The sequence below is a fragment of the Amblyraja radiata genome, chromosome 2 (genome assembly GCF_010909765.2).
Source record: "Amblyraja radiata isolate CabotCenter1 chromosome 2, sAmbRad1.1.pri, whole genome shotgun sequence".
Lineage (NCBI taxonomy): Eukaryota > Metazoa > Chordata > Chondrichthyes > Rajiformes > Rajidae > Amblyraja > Amblyraja radiata.
The window spans coordinates 46,345,945-46,367,606 of record NC_045957.1 but is presented as its reverse complement, the minus strand read 5'-3'; the positions used below and the strand labels follow the sequence as shown (position 1 = coordinate 46,367,606).

Here is a 21,662-nt window from a genome sequence, read left to right as displayed (position 1 = left end):
CCGCTCATTTCGTGATTACCGCTTAGTGGACAGGTCACGCTGATTGCACCATTTTCGGTGAGAGCAGAGTCGTGCTGAATGTGGAAGTGTTGCTGACTGTGGAAGGCCTACAATAGAGACGCCAATAGAATACTCAGCCATTTGAGTATTCAAAAAGGTTTACTGCCATATATATGGTGTGTGTGTGTGTCTTTCTGTTTGTGTGTGTGTATATGTGTGAGTGTGTCTTTGTGTGTGTGTATGTGTGAGTGTGTCTTTGTGTGTATGTTTGTGTGTGTATGTGTTTGTGTGTGTGTGTCTGTGTGTGTCTGTATCTGTGTGCGTGTGTGTCTGTGTCTTCGTGTGCGAGTGTCTGTGTGCGTGGGTGTATGTGTGTGCACTCTGCTTGGAGTGCTGTGAGGTTGGATTTGCGGCCTGCAATCCGCTTCAAGTGCTGTGAGATTGGATTTGGCCTGCACTGAATGATGACTTTTGAGGTAAATTCTCAGATTTTCTTTGTTAAAATTTGACTGCTCAATCTCTCTATATTAAAATTGTCTTTTTTTTTAATATCATCAGCAAAGAGGCATCAAGAGGCAGTGGAGCAGCAGAACACCACAAGAAAGAACTTAATAAATCTCATCTTTAACATTTAAATTGTTGTTATATTTTAAGAGTAATTCACATTTTAAACTTTAATAAATCCGTTTTTGCACTTGCCATGCCTGCGTGTTCTTCATCATAATGGGAACCTAATGGGCAGAATTCGCTGCACTGTTGGAGAGCCACTAAGAGTGCATGGGGGGTGGGGGTGGGGGGTGGGGGGGTTGAGGGGAGATGGACTGAATGCGTGGGGGGGGGAGGGAAATGGCAAGGAGCAGAGTGGGAGTGAAGGGAGGAGGGATGACTGAGTGAACTGCCACCACACCAGCCGTGAATGACTGGACTGCCAGCCCACCAGCCATGAGTAAGTGAACTGCCAGCCTACCAGCTGTAAGTGACTGAAGTGCCAGCCCACCAGCCATGACTCACTGAACTGCAAGTCCAAGAATCCATTCTGTCCACAATGTCCATACTAGCCCTCTGGAAACCAGACCCTTCAGATCACAACACCCATACTAGCGCTCCAGAGAGCCACGCAAGGATAGACTTTCCTCCTTCATTGCTGTGATCTGTAAAAAAAGATGAAAAAATCTAAAATTGATTGTCCACCCTCTCCCCCTTCTCTCTCACAGTCTGTCACCTGTTTTTGGCAGAATTTCTGGCAGTTTCCTAGCTGCCAGCCCGCCAGGCCTGAGTTACTGAGCAGCCAGCCCACCAGGCCTGAATTACTGAGCTGCCAGCCTGCCATGCCAGAGTGACTGAGCTGCCAGGCCTGAGTGACTGAGATGCCAGGCCTGAGTGACTAAGCTGCCAGGCCTGAGTGACTGAGTTGCCTGGCCTCAGTGACTGAGCTGCCTGCCCCCAGTGACTGAGCTGCCAGCTCAATACTCCATTCGGTCCACAATGCCCATACTAGCCCTCTGGAAACCAGTCCATTCAGCCCACAACACCCAGGCTAATGCTCCAGAACCACCCCCCCCCTCCCCCACTGGCCAACAATATTGGAATTCGTGGAGAGGTGGAATATTGCATTGAGGGACCAGCCGTCCCGTGTGAAGCTGGGACCCACGGGTCCCACTTAGTCTAGTATTTCTCTAAACCTTCCCCATCCATGTACTTATCCTAGTGTTTTTTACGTTATGTTATAGTACCTGTCTGAACTACCCCCTCTGGCAACTTGTACCATATACCCACTGTGCAGTTACCCGCAGGTTCCTATTAAATCAGTCCCCACACTACTTAAACCTATGTTCTTTGTTGAATCTCCATTCAACCTTTTATTCTCCAAGGAAAACATATCCATTCTTTCTAATTTATCTTTGCAAGAGTAGCCCCTTATCGCAGGAACCATCGTTTTGGATCCTCTCTGATGCCTTTAATGAGTCAACCCGAATAGAACAAGGTCAGTAAGTGGACTTGGTGAATCACATTGATACATCATTATCACATCCCTTTATGTCATGCACCCTTTGATTTTCTACATTCCCTTTATAAGTGAGTGGACAAACCTATATGAAGCGCAATGCCACTGAAATCTTCAAGTTTTTGTGACACTGTCCACTTTTTACAGATCTGATTTATTCTATTTGATGATGCAGTTCTTTACAATGCAGAGATCTTTTTAGAGATAAAGTGTGGCCACAGGCCCTTCGGCCCACTGATCAATCCTCGATGACCATTGACCAACCCTTCACAACAGTTCTATTTTATCTGACTTTTGCATCCTACGCACCAGGGACAATTTACAGAAGCCAATCAAACCTGCATGTCTTTGGAATGTGGGAGTAAGCTGGATTACCTGGAGAAAGCCCGTGCGGTAAAATGTTTCAAAGGTCAAAGGTCTTTTATTTTCACATGTACCAATTAAGGTACAGTGATAAGCGAATTACCATACAGCCATAAGAAAAAAAACCCAACAAGACACACAACTACATAAAAGTTAACACAGCGGATTCCCCATATCCCCCATATTCCTCACTGTGATAAAAGGCAAAAAAGTCCAATCTTCTTCCTCTTTATTCTCCTGCGGTCGGTGGAGTTGAACCATCTGTTGGGGCGATCTAAGCTCCCGCAGCCCCCGCAGCCAGCGGTCGAAGCTTCCGCATTGGGGCAATCAAAACCTGCATCGGGGCAATCGAAACTCCCACGTCGGGGCGGTCGAAACCCCGCAGATCCCAAAGTCGGTCTCTGACCAGAGACCACAGGCTCCTTGATCTTAAGTCCGCAAGCACCCACGGTTGGAGCTCCGAGGTCGACCCTTGGCAAAGGGATCACGAGCTCCGCGATGTTAAAGCCCCGTAGGCTCCCCGTGGTGGAGCTCTCAAAATTGGTATCCAACAAAGACCGGCAACTCCTCGATGTTAGGCCGCATTGCGGTCGGAGATACAATATGGAAAAAAATCGCATCTGTCAAGATAATAGATTAAAAAAAGTTTCCCCCAACTCAAAACATACATTTAACACAAACTATTAAAACACAAGGAAGAAAAGGACAGGCGGATTGTTGGCGAAGCAGCCATTGCTGGCACCACCCGGAGACGATAGGGATAGTATACTAATTCCATACAGACAGCACCCATAGTCAGGATTGAATCCGGGTCTCTGGCGCCATGAGGCAGCAACTCTACCATTGTGCCGCTGTGCCAACCCTAAATATTTATCTTAGTGCAAATGTGTTACAGTCCGCAGAGGGTGCGCTATGCATCATTGACTTCAGCATTTGTCAGCTTCAAACATAGAAAATAGGAACAAGAGTAAACATATGGCCCAGGAATCTTGCTCCAGCATTTAATAAGATCATGTAAGACCACATTCCTTACTACTCTGTACAACTTTGTATATAACCCTTCACAAATCTCTTGTGAAAGATTTAGTAACCAATGGATGAAGCAAATTCTTCACTTCTCTGGCCTAAATGATAGGTTCCTAATTTTGAGAACATTACCCCCAGTTTTCGACAGTTCCTTCATGATGACAGACACATTACACTATAAATTTTTCTGACATTTATTTGTTCCTAAATATATATTTTCTGTCTCAATCTGTAAGGGAATCAGATTACATTTATTATCTTTTTTATAAATGTCAAAGCTTGACTTGCCTGTTTTATTATATTTCTCAGTGGACAACTTTCTCATATTCTACTTTCTCTTCCCTGATCAATGTCTTTGCTAAATTTTAAACATTACCCAATCCTTCTACTGTTTTGGCTAAACTCTAATTCTTTTTCTGTGATCCAATATAATTTGTTTTGTCCACTATGGTTGGACCACTTGTCATGCTATGCATCAGTGCCTTATGGGCCTGTTCCACTTAGGTGATTTTTTAGGCAACTAATTTGTCGCCACATGTTTGCCGACGATCGCCGGGAGTAGTCTCCTCAGTCGCACTAAAAGTCGTAGCGTCTTTCTGGTCACCGCTAAATTATTAGCATGGTGAAATTTTTTCGGCGAGAGTGGGTTTGACACCAATGAGCGTAACTTGATTTCTCCTGACATAGGTGCTGTTGTAGGTTGTCGCCAGGATGACGTAGGTTGTCGCCATTTTTTCGACGACCTGCTACGACTATGACAGTCGCCGGCAGTTGCCTAAAAAATTGCCAAGTGGGACAGGCCCATAAAAGGGAAATTATTTGTAGCAAATAATGTATTACTTCGTTACATGTTATCCACTGCTTATCGACTGTCCAAGATTACAGGGAGAAGGCAAGAGAGGGATTGAGAGGGGAAAAATAGGTAAGCCATAATTGAATGATGGAGAAAACTCGATGGGCCAAATGGCCTAATTCTGCTCCTATGTCTTAAAGCCTTATTGTCTATTCCTTTTGTTATAGTTATCACAGCCAGATCATGTCTCATAACTTTATAGTTTACCTTGTCTACATTTGAGACCATTGTTTCCAATTGAACTAACTTACCTTTAACTATTAAATTGTATCACATTTTCAACAGATCTCACTTACATTTACGATAAGATGCTTCTGTAAAATGCATTAGACAATTAGATCCAGCTCCCAGTCTGTGATTGCAGAATATATTAGGTGGATTATTGAGAAGGAGAGAGTGGTTAGTATCAGGACTGGGGTGAATCATTCTGCAAGTTTCCAGCATATAGAACAGTAAGAAGACTCAATCTGGAAGCCTTTAAAACACACAACATAAAATCAATTGCAATAAGAAGGTTGCTAAGTCTGTTCCTATGATTTGCTGTTTGTAATTGCAGGTCCCTTTAACGCTCACTTAAAGTAATCACGTTTCAGCTTCCTCCATGCACATTAGGTAGAAAGGAGCAGGATCTGCAGGCAAGGTAATCAGCTGGAGGTAGTAAAGGCATCATTTGAACTTGATTAACATTTCTTCTGCTTCTGGCAAAATCTGCTTCAAAAATCGGAACAGATGGGATCCTGGTGGTAAATTGATGAGTCAACGTGGTAATTTGGTCCCACTCTTGTCCCAATGGACCTGCAAAAAGAAAATGGATAAGAAATGGTACCCTTTGCAGAAGACTGACAGGCCCAGCCAGAAGGCAGGTAGATCTTGGCGTTGTGAGATTTTAAAACGATGATCTCTCAAGCTATATTTTCTCATCTTCCACGCAAACGCTCGAGGTACATTCATGTTGGGATGTGTTGATGCGGAGTGGGGTTGGGGCTGGATATATTCATTTGTGCAAGGTCTTAATGAATCCATCCATTTTTATCATCAAAGAGCCTGAGACATGTCTGAAATATTGATGCTGAACAATTAAAACTATTGAATATAAACTACGACTGCAGCAAACTAAAAATGTTTAGAAATTGAGTTTGTTTTAATTCTATGGAATCTTTAAATGAACTTGCAACCTATTTGAAACAATTGTATCCATAATAATGATGTAGCAAGTTAAAAAAAAAAGACTTACATTAATATACCACATTTTATATCACATGTCAAGATGTCTTAAGTTTCCTTATAGCCCACTCTTATGCTGGAGTAACTCAGAAGCTCAGGCAGCATCCCTGGAGAACATGGATAGGTGATGCTTTGGGTTGCAACCCTTTTTCAAAGCCGAGTTATTGTTTTAATGAAAGAGATATACAAATGTGTTATTAACATTTTCAGCTTCATATGATTTTAACTTCAAAGGTGCAGCTCTCTGGGCGCGACCTGTGAGTGGGTGATGGACAAGAAAAATCCAACTACATCTTACAATGCTCCTGGTTTTCATTTCTATTGATTTTAATTACAGTGTGGTACAAAACAAAATTACTCTCTCCCATCCAATGATTAGAATATCAAATACCATTAACAGTTTGACAATAGCTGCAATTGCATAGAAGTTCTGACAGCTTCTGTAAAATGGAAGCTCAGTACTTAAGCAACAAGCCCAACAAATGTTCTTGCAGCTATCCTTCTTGTCACATCCACTATATATCTATACACACTGGGCACAGCACTATTTATAGATTTTTGCAGGTCATTAGGTCTGTTGAAGAGTATGAATGTGTCTATGCTCTTGAAAGCATTTACACTTCACTTAAAGGAATACTTGGCATTGATACAAAAAAAACCTTAGGTTTTGTATCTGTTCTCATTGCTACCTGGAAATAAGATTTTAGAGTTCACAGAACAAAGGTGTAAAATGTCATCAACATACGTGAAATTTAATAACAATACTCTAAAATTGTGCATTGCGTTAAGTCTAAATTAATCCAAATTAGAAAATGCTTTCACATCAATGCAACAAACTAAATCAATTTCTGCTTCGGCAGATCTCAGTTTACTATTTCCAACCTAAAGAGTATTGTTAAATTGTGCTTCTCCTCATATACACTGCAATGAAGATTTTGTAATGGTAATAAAAATTTCAACTGCATAAATAATGTGCTTTAGAACATGGAACATCAGAATTATGCAGCAAAGGAATGGGCCCTTCGGCCCATGATGTCTGTGCTAAACATGATGCCAAGACTAATTTTAACTGCCTGCACCAATACATATCCCTTCATTCTTTGAATCCATATGCCTATATAAAAGTCTCTTGAATGCCACTTTCATATCTGCACACACCAGCACCCCCGGCAGCATGTTCCAAGCACTCATTATCCTCTGTATAAAAAAACCTGTTCTGCAAATGTCCTTTATGCTTTGCCCCTCTCTCCTTAAAGCTACAGTATGTCCTCTAGTATTTGAAGTTTCCATCCTGAGCAATAGATTCTGAGTTTCTATCCTATCTCTGCCTCTCATAATTTTATATACTTCTATCAAGTATCCCCTCAACCTCTGACATTCCAGAGAAATCCCAAAGATTTTGGATCCCAGGTTCCCTCTATACATCAATGCAGTTAAAGGTCTTGCTATTAACTGTATATTTTCACCTTGCATTTGACCTCCCAAAATGCAATATCTCCGATTAAACTCCATCTGCAATTTCTCCATCCATTCTGTAGTTGATATATATCTCACTGTGTAGTTTAACAGCCTTCCTCATAGCCCATGACATTGGCAATCTTGGTATCATCTACAAACTTACTAACTGACACATTTACATTTACGTCCTCAAAAAATATCACTTCTCAAAAAACTTTAACTATATATAGTTGTGTACTGTTGATTCAGGAAACATGGCCTTAACTTTTGGCTCTGAAAAAGTAACTAAAATCTTATTGCCATAGGATTCCTTAACAATCTGTTTAACGAAAGGTCATTTAACATTATTTGCTCTGTTCCTCTTTCCAGAGATGTCGCCTGATCTGAGGAGTGCTCCCTGTATTAGGATCATGGAGTCTGGCTAGAATAGGTCATTCAGCCTACCGACACCATGCAAACCATCAAGCTACCATTTACAGCAATTTTTCACTAATTCAATTTTATTCTATCCACATTGACTCCCTTTCCCCTCTACTCTCCAAAGGACCTGTCCCACTTTGCGATTTTTTCGGCAACTGCAGAGCGTCAGTGACAGACGCCCATAAAACTGTCAAGTTGCACGACATACGCGCTGACGTATGCTGAATTGCGGGTGACGCCCGGTTATGGTTAGGGACCACAGATGGGCTGTGAAATATTCTTCCTTCAATGCATGGTTTTTAAATAGTAATATATTAAAATTAATACAATAAAATCAATTGTGCAAATGAAAAGATGTTTGAGTCGTTTAGTTTTATTTATAGATGTATTGGTCCGCTTCCAGATCCAATCACCGTCTCTATTACTTTTCACAGGGATGGATTCAGTTATTGTAGACTGAGCTCCCCTCTCTCCTCCACCCCCCTCCCGCCCCCATCCCTCCTTCTCCACTCCCCCCTCCCATTCTCCCCTCCCATTTCCCCCCCCTTCTTCCATTCCCCCCTCTTCCTCCCTTCTCCCATTCTCCAACCCCCCCCCCCCCCCACCCCCACCCCCCCCCATCCCTAATGCCTCCCCCCCCATTTGTGGACCAAGCCAGAGACCAGCAATCCCCTGCACACTATCCCACACATGCTACGGAGAATTTATACAAACCTGTGCGCCTTTGGAGTGCGGGTGGAAACCCAAATCCTAACCCTAACCCCAGTACTAGCCCTAGACCTAACCCGAACCCGAACCCGAACCCGAACCCGAACCCTAACCCTAACCCTAACCCTAACCCTAACCCTAACCCTAACCCTAACCCTAACCCTAACCCTAGCCCTAGCCCTAGCCCTAGCCCCAGCCCTAGCCCTAGCCCTAGTCCTAGCCCTAAACCTAACCCTAGGTTGATAGGCTTGGTATAAGTCTAAATTGTCCCTAGTGTGTGTGGGATAGTGTGCGGGGGTGCTGGTCGGTGTGGACTCGAACCCCCAATGTGAAGGGCAATGTATCCCTGAAATAAATGTGACACATGGGCTCCAGGGGTTGGACTCGAACCCCCAATGTTCTGCCTGCTCCTCATGGAAACTAAACTGTTGGCCACGAGTTGTCCCAGAGGCAAATCTCTCTTCCAATGGTCTCTCCAAACCCCCAGAGGGGGGCTTTTCAACTGGGTACAGACAATGTTATCTATGTACCAGTGCCACCCACCTGCTCTGGCCAGTGAGTGTAAATATCCACCACCCATTTTGAAGCAAGGTGAGGGGGGGGGGGGGGGGGGGTTTGGGGTGTTGGTCCCTAAGTCTGCATTTATCCCATAGTCAATGTTACTAAAACAGACTATTCAGTACTGCAGTAGTATTCATTGGATCTAGCTGTCACAGGCTGGGTCCACAAATGGGGGGCGTTGGGGAAAGTGGGGCGGGGGAGGGGTGGGGAATGGGAGAAGGGAGGGAGAGGGGGAGAAGGGGATGTGGGGGGTGGGGGAGTGGAGAAGGGGGAGAAGAGTGGAGAAGGGGGAGAAGAGTGGAGAAGGGGGAGAAGAGTGGAGTGGGGAGAAGAGAGGAAGAGGGGGGAAGAGAAGAAGGGGGGAGATGGTAGGGGAGAAGGGTAGAGGGGGAGCGGCGAAGGAGGGATGGGGGAAGAGGGGGATGGAGAGGAGAGGGGAGTTCAGACTACACTCACCGAATCCATCTCTGTGAAAAGTTATAGAGACGGTGATTGGATATGGAAGCGGACCAATGCATCCATAAATAAAACTGAACGACTCCGACATCTTTTCATTTGCGCAATTGATTTTATTGTATTAATTTTAATATATTAATGTTTAAAATCCATGCATTGAAGGAAGAGTATTTTACGGCCCATATGTGGTCCCTAACCCCAACCCTAACCCTAACCGAGCATCACCCACAGGACAGCATACGTCAGCGTGTGACAGGGCACACGACATGATGAGACACCCAAATGTCCACCCTGTATTTTGAACATTCCAAAATCCTTGGGTGACTGGGAGACACCGCGCATCACCTGCACATCACCGCGCGTCACCTGCGCATCACTATATGTGTCGCCATGCGTCACGCCCTGACCACGACGCGACAACCAAGCTCTCGCCGAAAATGTCGCCCAAATGGGACAGGTCCTTTACGCACCTGAATGTTTGCATAATTTACAATGGTCAATTAACCGATCGACTTAACAGTCTATGAGATCTGTGGAGAAACTGGAGCACCTAATGGAAACTTTACGCAGTGACAGGTAGAAAATTTTAATTCTACACAAAAAAAGCACCTGGTGCTCAGGATTGATGCTGGGCCACTGGAGTTGTGAGGTAGCAGCATTCCTACGTATGCCAGGGTTTCTATTTCTGATTTCCAGCTTCTGAAGTTTTCTTTTATTCCCATTTGGTCTGACAAGTCACTAGGTTGTATAGAATTGCTATATAGGAGAGGAAAAATAAAACTAGGCAGACTGCTCAAGTGCAACCGTGGAAGTGAATTAAGATAAAATGAAGGTACACAAAATTGCTGGGGAAACTCAGCGGGTGCAGCAGCATCTATGGAGCGAAGGAAATAGGCGACGTTTCAGGCCGAAACCCTTCTTCAGACTGATGGGGGGTGGGGAAAGAAAGAAGGAAAAGGGGAGGAGGAGGAGGAGCCCGAGGGCGGGCGGATGGGAGGGTGGGAGGAGACAGCTAGAGGGTTAAGGAAGGGGAGGAGACAGCAAGGGCCAAATTGGGAGAATTCAATGTTAATGCCATAAGGACGCAAGGTCCCCAGACAGAATATGAGGTGCTGTTCCTCCAATTTCCGCTGTTGCTCACTCTGGCAATGGAGGAGACCCAGGACAGAGAGGTCGGATTGGGAATGGGAGGGGGAGTTGAAGTGCTGAGCCACCGGGAGGTCAGGTAGGTTATTGCGGACTGAGCGGAGGTGTTCGGCGAAACGATCGCCCAACCTACGCTTGGTCTCACCGATGTAAATCAGTTGACATCTAGAGCAGCGGATGCAGTAGATGAGGTTGGAGGAGATACAGGTGAACCTTTGTCGCACCTGGAACGACTGCTTGGGACCTTGGATGGAGTCGAGGGGGGAGGTGAAGGGACAGGTGTTGCATTTCTTGCGGTTGCAACGGAAAGTGCCCGGGGAGGGGGTGGTGCGGGAGGGAAGGGAAGAATTGACGAGGGAGTTGCGGAGGGAGCGGTCTTTGCGGAAGGCAGACATGGGGGGAGATGGGAAGATGTGGCGAGTGGTGGGGTCACGTTGGAGGTGGCGGAAATGGCGGAGGATTATGTGTTGTGGTAAAATAAAATGTTGTTGTAGAATGTTGTTGTTATGTGTTGTTGTAAGATAAAATGAAGGCAGATTCAATCTGACTGAACCTGCAAAGTCCTCCTCACTAATATCTGGGAAACTGTTGAAACACCTCGGAGATTGTGTCATAAAACTGTCAAGTAGCTGCCTGCCATAATCATACCCCACTCACAAAACCACACAAATCACTATTCATGTGTATGTCTTGTCTGAGTGGTTGGATAGACCCAACAGGGACAGGGACACATAGTGTACAGCAGAATGGGAATTCTCAACATTAATTACATCCCTTGAATTGCCATGGCTTCAGTAAAACAAGGGCAAAAAAATATTTGCAGACTAAAGTTTACTGCTCTTTACTTTAAATACTGTACCACCCTTAGTCTTGAAGACCAGTTGGAAAAGCACTGGGAGTAGGAAGAGCACATAATTAACTCACAGTGGTGCACGTAGATCTTCGCCAACAGCAAGAATGGGGAATGCAGGAGGTTTTTCAGCTAATCAGTATCAGCAGAATTGTATGCCACTAAAATCTGTAAACTGTAGTCTTGTGTTCTATCACAATTCTGGAGGATCTGAGGAAGTGTCGACCTGAAACGTCACCCATCCATTTGCTCCAGACATGCTGCCTGACTCGTTTAGTTACTCCAGCACTTTGTGTTTACCATCACAATTCAAGCCATGTTCAACATGGTATAACAGGATTTATCATATATATAGGATAACTTGGTCAAGCTACATTCTAGGGTAACATCCATGCCAAATAATGAAAACAGAATGCTATAGAGCTAAGTGAACCCACAAATAACGAACCAGGTCAAAGGTTTGCAACCTGGACACATTCACCTGCAAAGTGTGAAAAATAAAGCAACATTTATAGTGTGGAGGTTCCATAAATATTTGAATCCTCAGTTAAGTGGTAGCTCAGCACATGAATAATAAAGGTTTAAGTATTTTCATTCTTCAGCCAGAAGTGACAAGTGGGTGACATTTCTAGGCCTCGTCCTCATCCAAATTGATTATCAAGAAATGGTTGAGCCCATTGCTTATAACAAATGTCTTGGATTCTGACATGATCCCAGCTCTAATGATGAAGATATGTGCTCCAGAACTAACATTGTTTCCAACCATGGTGTTATAGGACTGTTATGACACTGAAATCCATCTGACAAAGTCAAATCCATCTGACAAAGTCAGATGGATTTTCAAGAGATGGATGCTCTTAAAAATAGTGGAGTCAGGGGATATGGGGAGAAGGCAGGAACGGGGTACTGATTGGAGATGATCAGCCATGATCACATTGAATGACGGTGCTGGCTCGAAGGGCCGAATGGCCTAATTCTTCACCTATTGTCTATTGTCTGTTGTCTATTGTCTATAATATTTACAATATACATCAATGATTTAGACGAAGAGATTCAAAGTAACATTAGTAAATTTGCAGGTGACACAAAGGTGGGTGGCAATGTGAACTGTGAGGATGATGCTATGCGAATGCAGGGTAACTTGGACAGGTTGGGTGAGTGGGCAGATGCATGGTAGATGCAGTTTAATGTGGATAAATGTGAGGTTAGTGCTCTTAAAGATAGCAGAAACATAGAAACATAGAAACATAGAAAATAGGTGCAGGAGGAGGCCATTCGGCCCTTCGAGCCAGCACCGCCATTCATGTGATCATGGCTGATCGTCCCCAATCAATAACCCGTGCCTGCCTTCTCCCTATATCCCTTGATTCCACTTGCCCCTAGAGCTCTATCTAACTCTCTCTTAAATCCATCCAGTGACTTGGCCTCCACTGCCCTCTGTGGCAGGGAATTCCACAAATTCACAACTCACTGGGTGAAATAGTTTTTTCTCACCTCACTCTTAAATGGCTTCCCCTTTATTCTAAGACTGTGGCCCCTGGTTCTGGACTCGCCCAACATTGGGAACATTTTTCCTGCATCTAGCTTGTCCAGTCCTTTTATAATTGTATATGTTTCTATAAGACCCCCCCCCCCCCCACCCCCCTCATCCTCCTAAACTCCAGTGAATACAAGCCTAGTCTTTTCAATCTTTCCTCATATGACAGTCCCGCCATCCCAGGGATCAATCTCGTGAACCTGTGCTGCACTGCCTCAATCACAAGGATGTCCTTCCTCAAATTAGGAGACCAAAACTGGACGTAACCGGCAGAAGAACCTCTTTACTCCAATACTGAAATCCTCTTGTTATAAAGGCCAACATCCTACTCTCTCTACACCAACGACTGCACATCCACAGACACCTCTGTCAAGCTTCACAAGTTTGCGGAAGACACAACCCTGATTGGACTGATCCAGGATGGGGAGGAATCTGCCTACAGACAGGAAGTGTCACAGCTGGCGTCCTGGTGCCATCGCAACAACCTAGAGCTCAAAGCTCTTAAGACAGTGGAACTGATTGTAGACTTTAGGTGAGCCCCCTCCCTCCCGCCACCCAATCACCATCAACAACACCACAGTCACATCTGTGGAGTCTTTTAAGTTCCTGGGAACCATCATCTCCAAGGACCTTAAATGGGGGGCTACCACCGACTCCACAGTCAAAAAAGCACAACAGAGGATGTACTTCCTGCGGCAGCTAAGGAAACACAATCTGCCACAGGCAATGATGGTCCAAATCTACATGGCCATCGTAGAGTCTGTTCTCACCTTCTCCATCATGGTCTGGTTTGGCTCAGCCACCAAGCACGACACCTGGAGGCTGCAGCGAATCGTCCGATCAGCAGAGAAGATTATTGGCTGCAACCTTCCCTCCATTGATGAACTGTACACTGCAAGGGCCAGGAAGCGAGCGGGCAAGATCATGTCCGACACCTCTCACCCTGGCCACAAACTCTTTGAATCACTTCCCTCTGGAAGGTGACTCCGGACTGTCAAAGCTGCCACAGTCAGACATAAAAACAGTTTTTATCCACGAGTAGTTGCTCTACTCAACATCCAAAAATCTGTAGCCTGCCTGTGATCTGGTATTTTGTTGGTTCACATGCTTGATCACTGGTGTTTTATCATTTATGTTTTATTATTATTAATGTTTAGTGTTTTCTGAGTCATTCGTACCTGTCACGTTGATGTTGATGTTGTTACTTGTGGGCGGAGACCAATAAATTGAGACCCAATAACTTCATGTTTTCTTTAGGTCCAGCAGTCTACAGATGCTTAATCACTGGTTTCACTGCATAATGGGACTGCCAGGTAATGATGGGCAGCATTCAGCTCCAAGTGCAACTCCTGAGGAAGAAAAGCAGTCCATCCTGTCAGACCACAACACCCTGAACAACCTCTCAACAGTTATTCAGGCACAGGTCAGATGCGTGATGTAACATTCTACACTTTTGCAATCTGTGCAATTGCAAGAATATTCAGGAAGACAATATCTCGGCGCAAGCAATCTACTTTATTAATATCCTCTAGCATTAATATACACTCTGAAACTGTTTGATTACCATCGCTGCAGTATGTGCTACTGAAGGGATTAATCACAGTACATCACCAAAGCTAATTTTATGTACCGACTAAAGATCCTGAACTTGAAGAGCAGGAACTTGAAGAAGAGGATGCATGTAGTACAATGAAATTATGTCATCTTGACTTGGAAAATATTAATTCCCTCAAATCCAATAAATCTAAATCTAAATCTAAATCTTAATGGGTCTAATGGCCAGTTCTCACGGTGCGACCTGAAGCAAGATGTCACCCGAGTGAAGTGGTCGTGGTCCAGCACGAGTTCCGCACGATATAACGGGGGGTAGATAAAGAGTTCCCACGGTACTCGGCATTTCTGTTATTTGTGCGAGTGACTTGTCCGTCTCCCGATCTTTCCCGTTAATCTTGAATGAACACCGTGGACTGTAGTGTTGTTAATCACGTGGTACAAATGATGTTACTTTTTTTCACACACTATATTGGTTTTTTTCACCCGAGCTCTTTAATGAGCTGAAGAATAATCTGTTTTTTTTTAGACAAATGTTGTTTGGTGTGATGCACCTTCTCTCAATATGTGCAAGAAGTCGTCTTTTTATTTTGTCAAATAGGAATAAAGACTGTGTCTCACATTGACCGTGATGATTGTCTTATTTTATTATCTACTGAGAGGTGAAACTTTCAGTCTGAAGAAGGCTCTCGACCCGAAACGCCACCCGTTCCTTCTCTCCAGAGATGCTGCCTGTCCCGCTGAGTTGCTCCAAGCAACTGGTGTCTATCTTCAAAGGACTGACCACCGGGCTGGATGTCGGGGCTGGCGTGTTGCGTTTCACAGACCGAACTGTCCAATTAATAGTAACAGATGGGCACTCCCTCTCAACCACATTCTCTTGCCTTCTCCCCATAACCTCCTGACAGCCGCACTAATCAGGAATGTATCTATCTCTGCCCCTATTCTTCACCCTTTTGACAGTAGTTTTGTTTTATTGGAGACGCGGGAGACAGCGGATGCTGGAATACTGAGCAAAACACGAAGTGCTGGAGGAACTCGGTGCATTTGTGTTTAAGAAGTAACTGCAGATGCTGGAAAATCGTACACAATAATGCTGGAGAAACTCAGCGGGTGCAGCAGCATCTATGGAACGAAGGAAATAGGCAACGTTTCGGCCCGAAACGTTGCCTATTTCCTTCGTTCCATAGATGCTGCTGCACCCGCTGAGTTTCTCCAGCATTCGTGTGTGTGGGTGGGAGTTGGGGGGAGGGGGGGGGGAGAGAGATAAGGCAGCCTAAAGAAAGGGTCGCCTGTCCATTTTCCTCCGTAGATGCTGCCTGACCCGCGGAGTTCCTCCAGCCATGCCTGTGTGAGAGGGAGGGATGGAGAGAGAGAGAGAGAGAGAGAGAGAGAGAGAGAGAGAGAGAGAGAGAGAGAGGGGCACACACAAGGTGGATGTGAAATCTCACCTGCCTGTTTCAGTGACAGACACCCACCGCCAGTAAATGAAGACACCCCCATCTGTCTCCCCCTCCTCTCCCTCGACTCCCCCACCTTTCCCTCCCAACTCCAGTCCCGTCCCGACCCCCTGGGAAACTGAAGGGAGTTGCCTGCCCGCTGTAATTAAAGAGTTCCCACGGTAGACTGTAAAACTGGGACCCTGGTTCTGGACTCCCCCAACATCGGGAACATTCTTCCTGCATCTAGCCTGTCCAATCCCGTAGATACGGATTAGACCGGTATCTAGTTATTTACTTTATTAATGATTTCAATTAAATATTGATAACATCAGGCCGCAAACATTATTTCTTGAGTGTTAGTGCTGGACTTTGACTCGACCTTCCTAGTTAGCCGGCGCCTGAGACTGAGCCAAGCAATGTCCAGACCTGACTTCAACACAAAGTGATGGAGAAACTCAAAGGGTCAGGCTCGTCAAACGCTCTGTGTTTTGCTCGTGATTCCTCCATCTGCATTTCCTCGTGTCTACAGACCAGAGTTGCCACTTGACTCCGAGATGACCATCACAGAGCATACGGAAGATAGACACGAAATGCTGGAGTAACACAGCGGGACGGGCAGCATCTCTGGAGAGAAGGAATGTGTGACGTTTCGGTTAGAGACCCTTCTTCAGAGTCTCGTCCCGAAACGTCACCCATTCCTTTTATCCAGATGCTGCCCGTCCATGATGTTATGTCTGTCTCCAGTATTACTGTGTCTATCATCGGCGCAAACCAACATCTACAGTTCTTTCCGACATATTATGATTAGAGGATACCGTCTCGCCATCACTCGGATTACCCGCTTCATTTCCAAAATGTTACCACCTCTCTTTACTTTGCTTACTGAAGCCTGATCCTTGTCAGACCCAGTGCTCTATCGCCCAACCTCTCATCTTTCAATCGGGTTCGGCCAGGAAGGAACTGCAGATGCTGGATTAAAACGAAGATAGACACAACATGTAGCTCAGTGGGACAAGCAGCATATCAGAAGGGTCTCGACCCGAAATGTCACCCATTCCTTCTCCCCAGAGATGCTGCCTGCCGTCGATTTACTCCAGCATTCTCTTTAAACCGGCATCTGCTGTTCCTTCCGACACGTGCACAAGAAATAGGCAACTTTGCGGGCCGAAACGTTGCCTATTTCCTTCGTTCCATAGATGCTGCTGCACCCGCTGAGTTTCTCCAGCATTTGTGTGTGGGGGTGGGAGTTGGGGGGAGAGGGGGGAGAGAGATAAGGCAGCCTGAAGAAAGGGTCGCATGTCCATTTCCCTCCGTAGATGCTGCCTGGCCCGCGAAGTTCCTCCAGTCTTAGAAACTGCTTTAGACAAAAAGAGACACAAACTGCTGGAGTAAAATAGCTGAGCAAGTGAGGTACCTGAACACTCAAAAATGAAAAAGAATGAAAATGTGATTATTTCACCTCCCTTCAACTATTTTGTGTTTCAGCATGAGAGGGATTATAACATTAGAGACATTCATCTTGTAGTGATGTGTTAATGAAGAATTGCAGACATCAATCTGATAGTAAAAAATATATTTATTTAACAATGAGGTAAAACAAGCACTGACAATCAAACTGCTCAGTTACTCACCGTTCGCAGGAGTTCCTACGGTACCCGCAAGAGTTATTACGGAGATCGCACGGATATCGCACTGGCCACTATGTTCATACAATGTTGCAATGCTGCTCAAGTCACTCTTGGAGAAATTCAAAAATGTTTGAATTTTCTCCCGACCTTACCAAGTCACACGACTACCTGCCGTTAGCGCCACGGAGGTCCTCGGTGGTCCACGAATGCCGTACTGCTATCGCAGAAGGTTCCCACGATGTTAAATCTTGTTAAGTCTTGCTTCAGGTCGCACAGTGAGAAAGCCCTTTAAATCTTAAAGCTCCCTGCCAATATGACACATTAGGACTGCATACGTTGCAACGCACCTAGAAGCTGCCATCTTACTCAAGGCCGTGATGATTTAACAATGAATTCTGTGTTGGCCAAAGGCAAACTCACTTCAAATTCCAAAGGTCAACACCTGGGTTTGAAATTGGAAAATTATCCAACATTTAAGATTTAATTATACTAACTTAAAACCAAGTAAATCCAAAATATTCCTAACTTGTGACATCTATATTACTAAAACTAAGATCTTGACCACTTTCTGACTTTCTGTTTCGTGATTTCGGAAAGAACGCCGCCACTTACGGCCGTTATTTTTGGCCACCTCGCTCAGAGTCCCCCTCCGCCGGATTGGACCTGAGGATTTTTCCCATCGATGAAAAATGAGAGAGTTATTAATGTTTTTATAAATGTTGCCATTCTCTCTGCTGCCCCCGCTGGCGGCAGGGCAGAGGGACTATAAAACCCGGAAGTGTCGTGCCTCACTCAGTCTCTGCGATACGGAGGAAGTGAGAGGGTCACAGTGAGTCCCCTCGATGTGGTTGTAAAGTGTTTGCAAATTTGTTTCTCTTGGCTTTAAAAAAAATGTTTTCAGAAAATGTATTGGTTGTAAAGTGTTTGCAAAATTGTTTGTCTTGGCTTTTAAAATGCTTGCAACAGTTTTCAGATGGATAAAGCATGAATAAAATTTTTATTAGATCAGTACTGTGTTTAATTGCAAAATTGGCACTCATTCCGTGACTTCCACTTAGTGGCAAGATGGCGCCGATGACGCTCTATCCAGTTAGCGGGAAGATGGGGCAGAGTGCGTCATTTCCGGTTTGTGGCAAGATGGCGCTGACTGCAGAAGACACAGAGTGAAGAGGTTGTTGAATAATTCAACAGAGCTTACTACTCTGTCTATGGTGAGTGTGTTTGTTGGACGTTATTTAAAGCATATTTTTGTTTCAGCAGCAGCCTCTACAGGAGGCTTTAAACGTTTGAATCATTCGGTATACACACTGTATGTTTACCACGTTCTGAAGTTACTTGGTATTTTAGTATTGGTTGTGAGTGTGCGTGTGTGTGTGTCTGTGTGTGTGTTTTCAGAAAATGTATTGGCTGTAAAGTGTTTGCACATTTGTTTCTCTTGGCTTTTAAAAAAAATGTTTCCAGAAAATGTATTGGTTGTAAAGTGTTAAAACATAAAAACATAGAAAATAGGTGCAGGAGTAGGCCATTCGGCCCTTCGAGCCTGCACCGCCATTCAATATGATCATGGCGGATCATCCAACTCAGTATTCTGTACCTGCCTTCTCTCCATACCCCCTGATCCCTTTAGCCACAAGGGCCACATCTAACTCCCTCTTAAATAGAGCCAATGAACTGGCCTCAACTACCTTCTGTGGCAGAGAGTTCCAGAGATTCACCACTCTCTGTGTGAAAAATGTTTTTCTCATCTCTGTCCTAAAAGATTTCCCCTTTATCCTTAAACTGTGACCACTTGTCCTGGACTTCCCAAACATCGGGAACAATCTTCCTGCATCTAACCTGTCCAACCCCTTAAGAATTTTGTAAGTTTCTCTAACATCCCCCCTCAATCTTCTAAATTCTAGCGAGTACAAGCCGTGTCTATCCAGTCTTTCTTCATATGAAAGTCCTGACATCCCAGGAATCAGTCTGGTGAACCTTCTCTGTACTCCCTCTATGGCCAAATTAGGTGCAGGAGGCTTTAAACATTTGAATCATTCAGTTTACACACTGTATATTCACCACTCCTCACTTTTTGGAAATCTGAAGTAGGATAAATGTCTCTCACACTTGTCCCGATTTCCATAATTATTTACAGCGCAAAAATGGACCATTTCGGCGGGTTTTAATGGGCCCGAAACAATGGTAAGTGCTTACCTGCGGTTCTTCGCATGTACTTCATTTGGCGCAGCGTAGCAACAGTACGGGTCATGGGTCATGACCCGATTGCCGTGCAACCTCCCTATATGTGTGTGTGAGAGTATGTGTGTGTGTGTGTGTGTGTGTGTGTGTGTGTGTGTGTGTGTGTGTGTGTGTGTGTGTGTGTGTGTGTGTGTGTGTGAGTCTGTGTGTGTGTGAGTGTGTGAGTGTGTGTGTGTGTGAGTGTGTGTGTGTGTGTGTGTGTATATGTGTGTGTGTGTGAGTCTGTGTGTGAGTATGTGTGTGTGTGAGTCTGTGTGTGTGTCTGTGTGTGTCTGTGTGTGTCTGTGTGTGTGTGTCTGTGTGTTTGTGTGTGAGTCTGTGTGTGTGTGTCTGAGAGTCTGTGTGTGTGTGTCTGAGAGTCTGTGTGTGTGTGTGTGAGTCTGTGTGTGTGTGTGTCTGAGAGTCTGTGTCTGTGTGTGAGTCTGTGTGTGAGTCTGTGTGTGTGTGTGTGTGTGTATGTGTGTGTGTGTGAGAGTCTGAGGATGTGTGTATATCTGTGTGTGTCTGTGTGAGTGAGTCTGTGTGTGTGTGTGTGTGTGTGTGTGTGTGTGTGTGTGTGTGTGTGTGTGTGTGTGTGTGTGTGTGTGTGAGAGTGTGTGTCTCTGTGTGTGAGTGTCTGGGTGTGTGTGTGATCAACAAATAACAAAGAGTACAAATAATATAGTCTTTCTTAGTTCAGAGCTTATTCGTTATGTTTAATAGCCTGATGGCTGTCAGGAAGAAGCTGTTCCACAATGTGGATGTTACGGTTTTCAGTTTACAAAAGTCAGATGTGACTCCAGAAGTCGGGCATAAGTCAGTCAGTCCACAAACCGTGATTCAGTCTGTCAGTCCAGAGGCCATGCGTGAGTGAGTCAGCCAGCCCAGAGACCATGAGTTAGTCCCAAGGCAGTGAGTGAGTTCAGAGGCCATGAGTAGGTCGCTCACCGCCCCCCCCCCCCCCTCCCACTGACATCCCCCACCTCAAGACGCTGCCCTCCGCCTAGTTATAGGATGCTCCCCCTCCTGAAGCCGCCCCCAACCCCCGCTGCAGGACACACCCCTCCTTCATCAGCCCACGAACCCCTGCCTGAAGCCATCACCCTCCTTCGGCTGCAGGACATTTGCCATCACCCTCCCCACCCCGACAGTCCCAGCCTCAAAAAATGTTTTGCACAAATTCTTCAGTGAGTCCAGAGGATTGAGAATTACAACAAAACAATGGAATTCTTTAATTTGCCACAACCAAGAAATGGAAGGATGCACCTTGATGATGACAATCCAGAATTGCTGCAGGAATTCCAATACGATAGAACTGAACAACAGCAATTTGTTGAGGAGAATGGGCCTCTGCTGACTGCATTCATTTTAACAGAAGGTGAAGACATTCCCCTTCAACAGACCCAATTCCCCATTCAATCAAGTTTTCCCCATGAAGCACAAGGACAAACAATGCAGAAGGTGTAGATCTACCTTGACAACCCGGTATTTCAGCATGGAAAACTATGTTTCTCTTAGCAAAGGAAAGACGAAGGGAAATGTCAACGTTTTCCTGAAGGATGGAACATCGACCAATAATTTTGTCATTAAAAGCGTGCTTCGTTGAATGATGACTTCTGAGATAAATTCTCAGATTTTCTTTGCTAATATTTGACCGCTCCATCTCTCTATATTTAAATTGTCTCTTTTTTTTATCAACAGCAAAGAGACATAAAGACGCAATGAGCAGCAACAAGAGACATAACAAGAAATAACTTAATAATTCTCATCTTTAACATTTAAATTGTTCTTATATTTTAAGAGTCATTCACATTTTAAACTTTAATAAATCCTTTTTCAACTTTTCATGCCTGCGTGCTCTTCATCACAATGGGAACCTAATGGGCAGGAATGGATGCTCTGTGGGAGAGCCACTAAGAGTGCATGGGGGGAGGTTGTGGGAAGATGGACTGAATGCGTGGGGGGAGGGAAATGGCAAGGAGCAGAGTGGGGGGGGGGGGGGTTGAAGGGAGGAGGGGTGAAGGGAGGAGGGGTGAAGGTAGGAGGGGTGAAGGTAGGAGGGGTGAAGAGTGGAGGGGTGACTCAGCGAACTGCCAGCGTACCAGGTGTGAGTGACTGCACTGTCATCCCACCAGTCGTGAGTAAGTGAACTGCCAGCCCACCAGCTGTCAGTGACTGAACTGCCAGCCCACCAGCTGTGAGTGACTGCACTGCCAG

At 45.0% G+C, this 21,662-nt stretch overlaps 1 long non-coding RNA gene across 1 annotated transcript; it reads right to left on the bottom strand.

The window, feature by feature from the left end:
- Positions 1–473: 473 nt before the first annotated feature.
- Positions 474–21,344, bottom strand: LOC116984202. The gene is made up of 3 exons (XR_004414918.1): positions 21,145–21,344; positions 8,597–8,600; positions 474–509 (listed from the first exon to the last, which is right to left on the bottom strand). It is a non-coding gene; the product is annotated as an uncharacterized LOC116984202 (long non-coding RNA).
- Between the last annotated feature and the right edge of the window lie 318 nt (positions 21,345–21,662).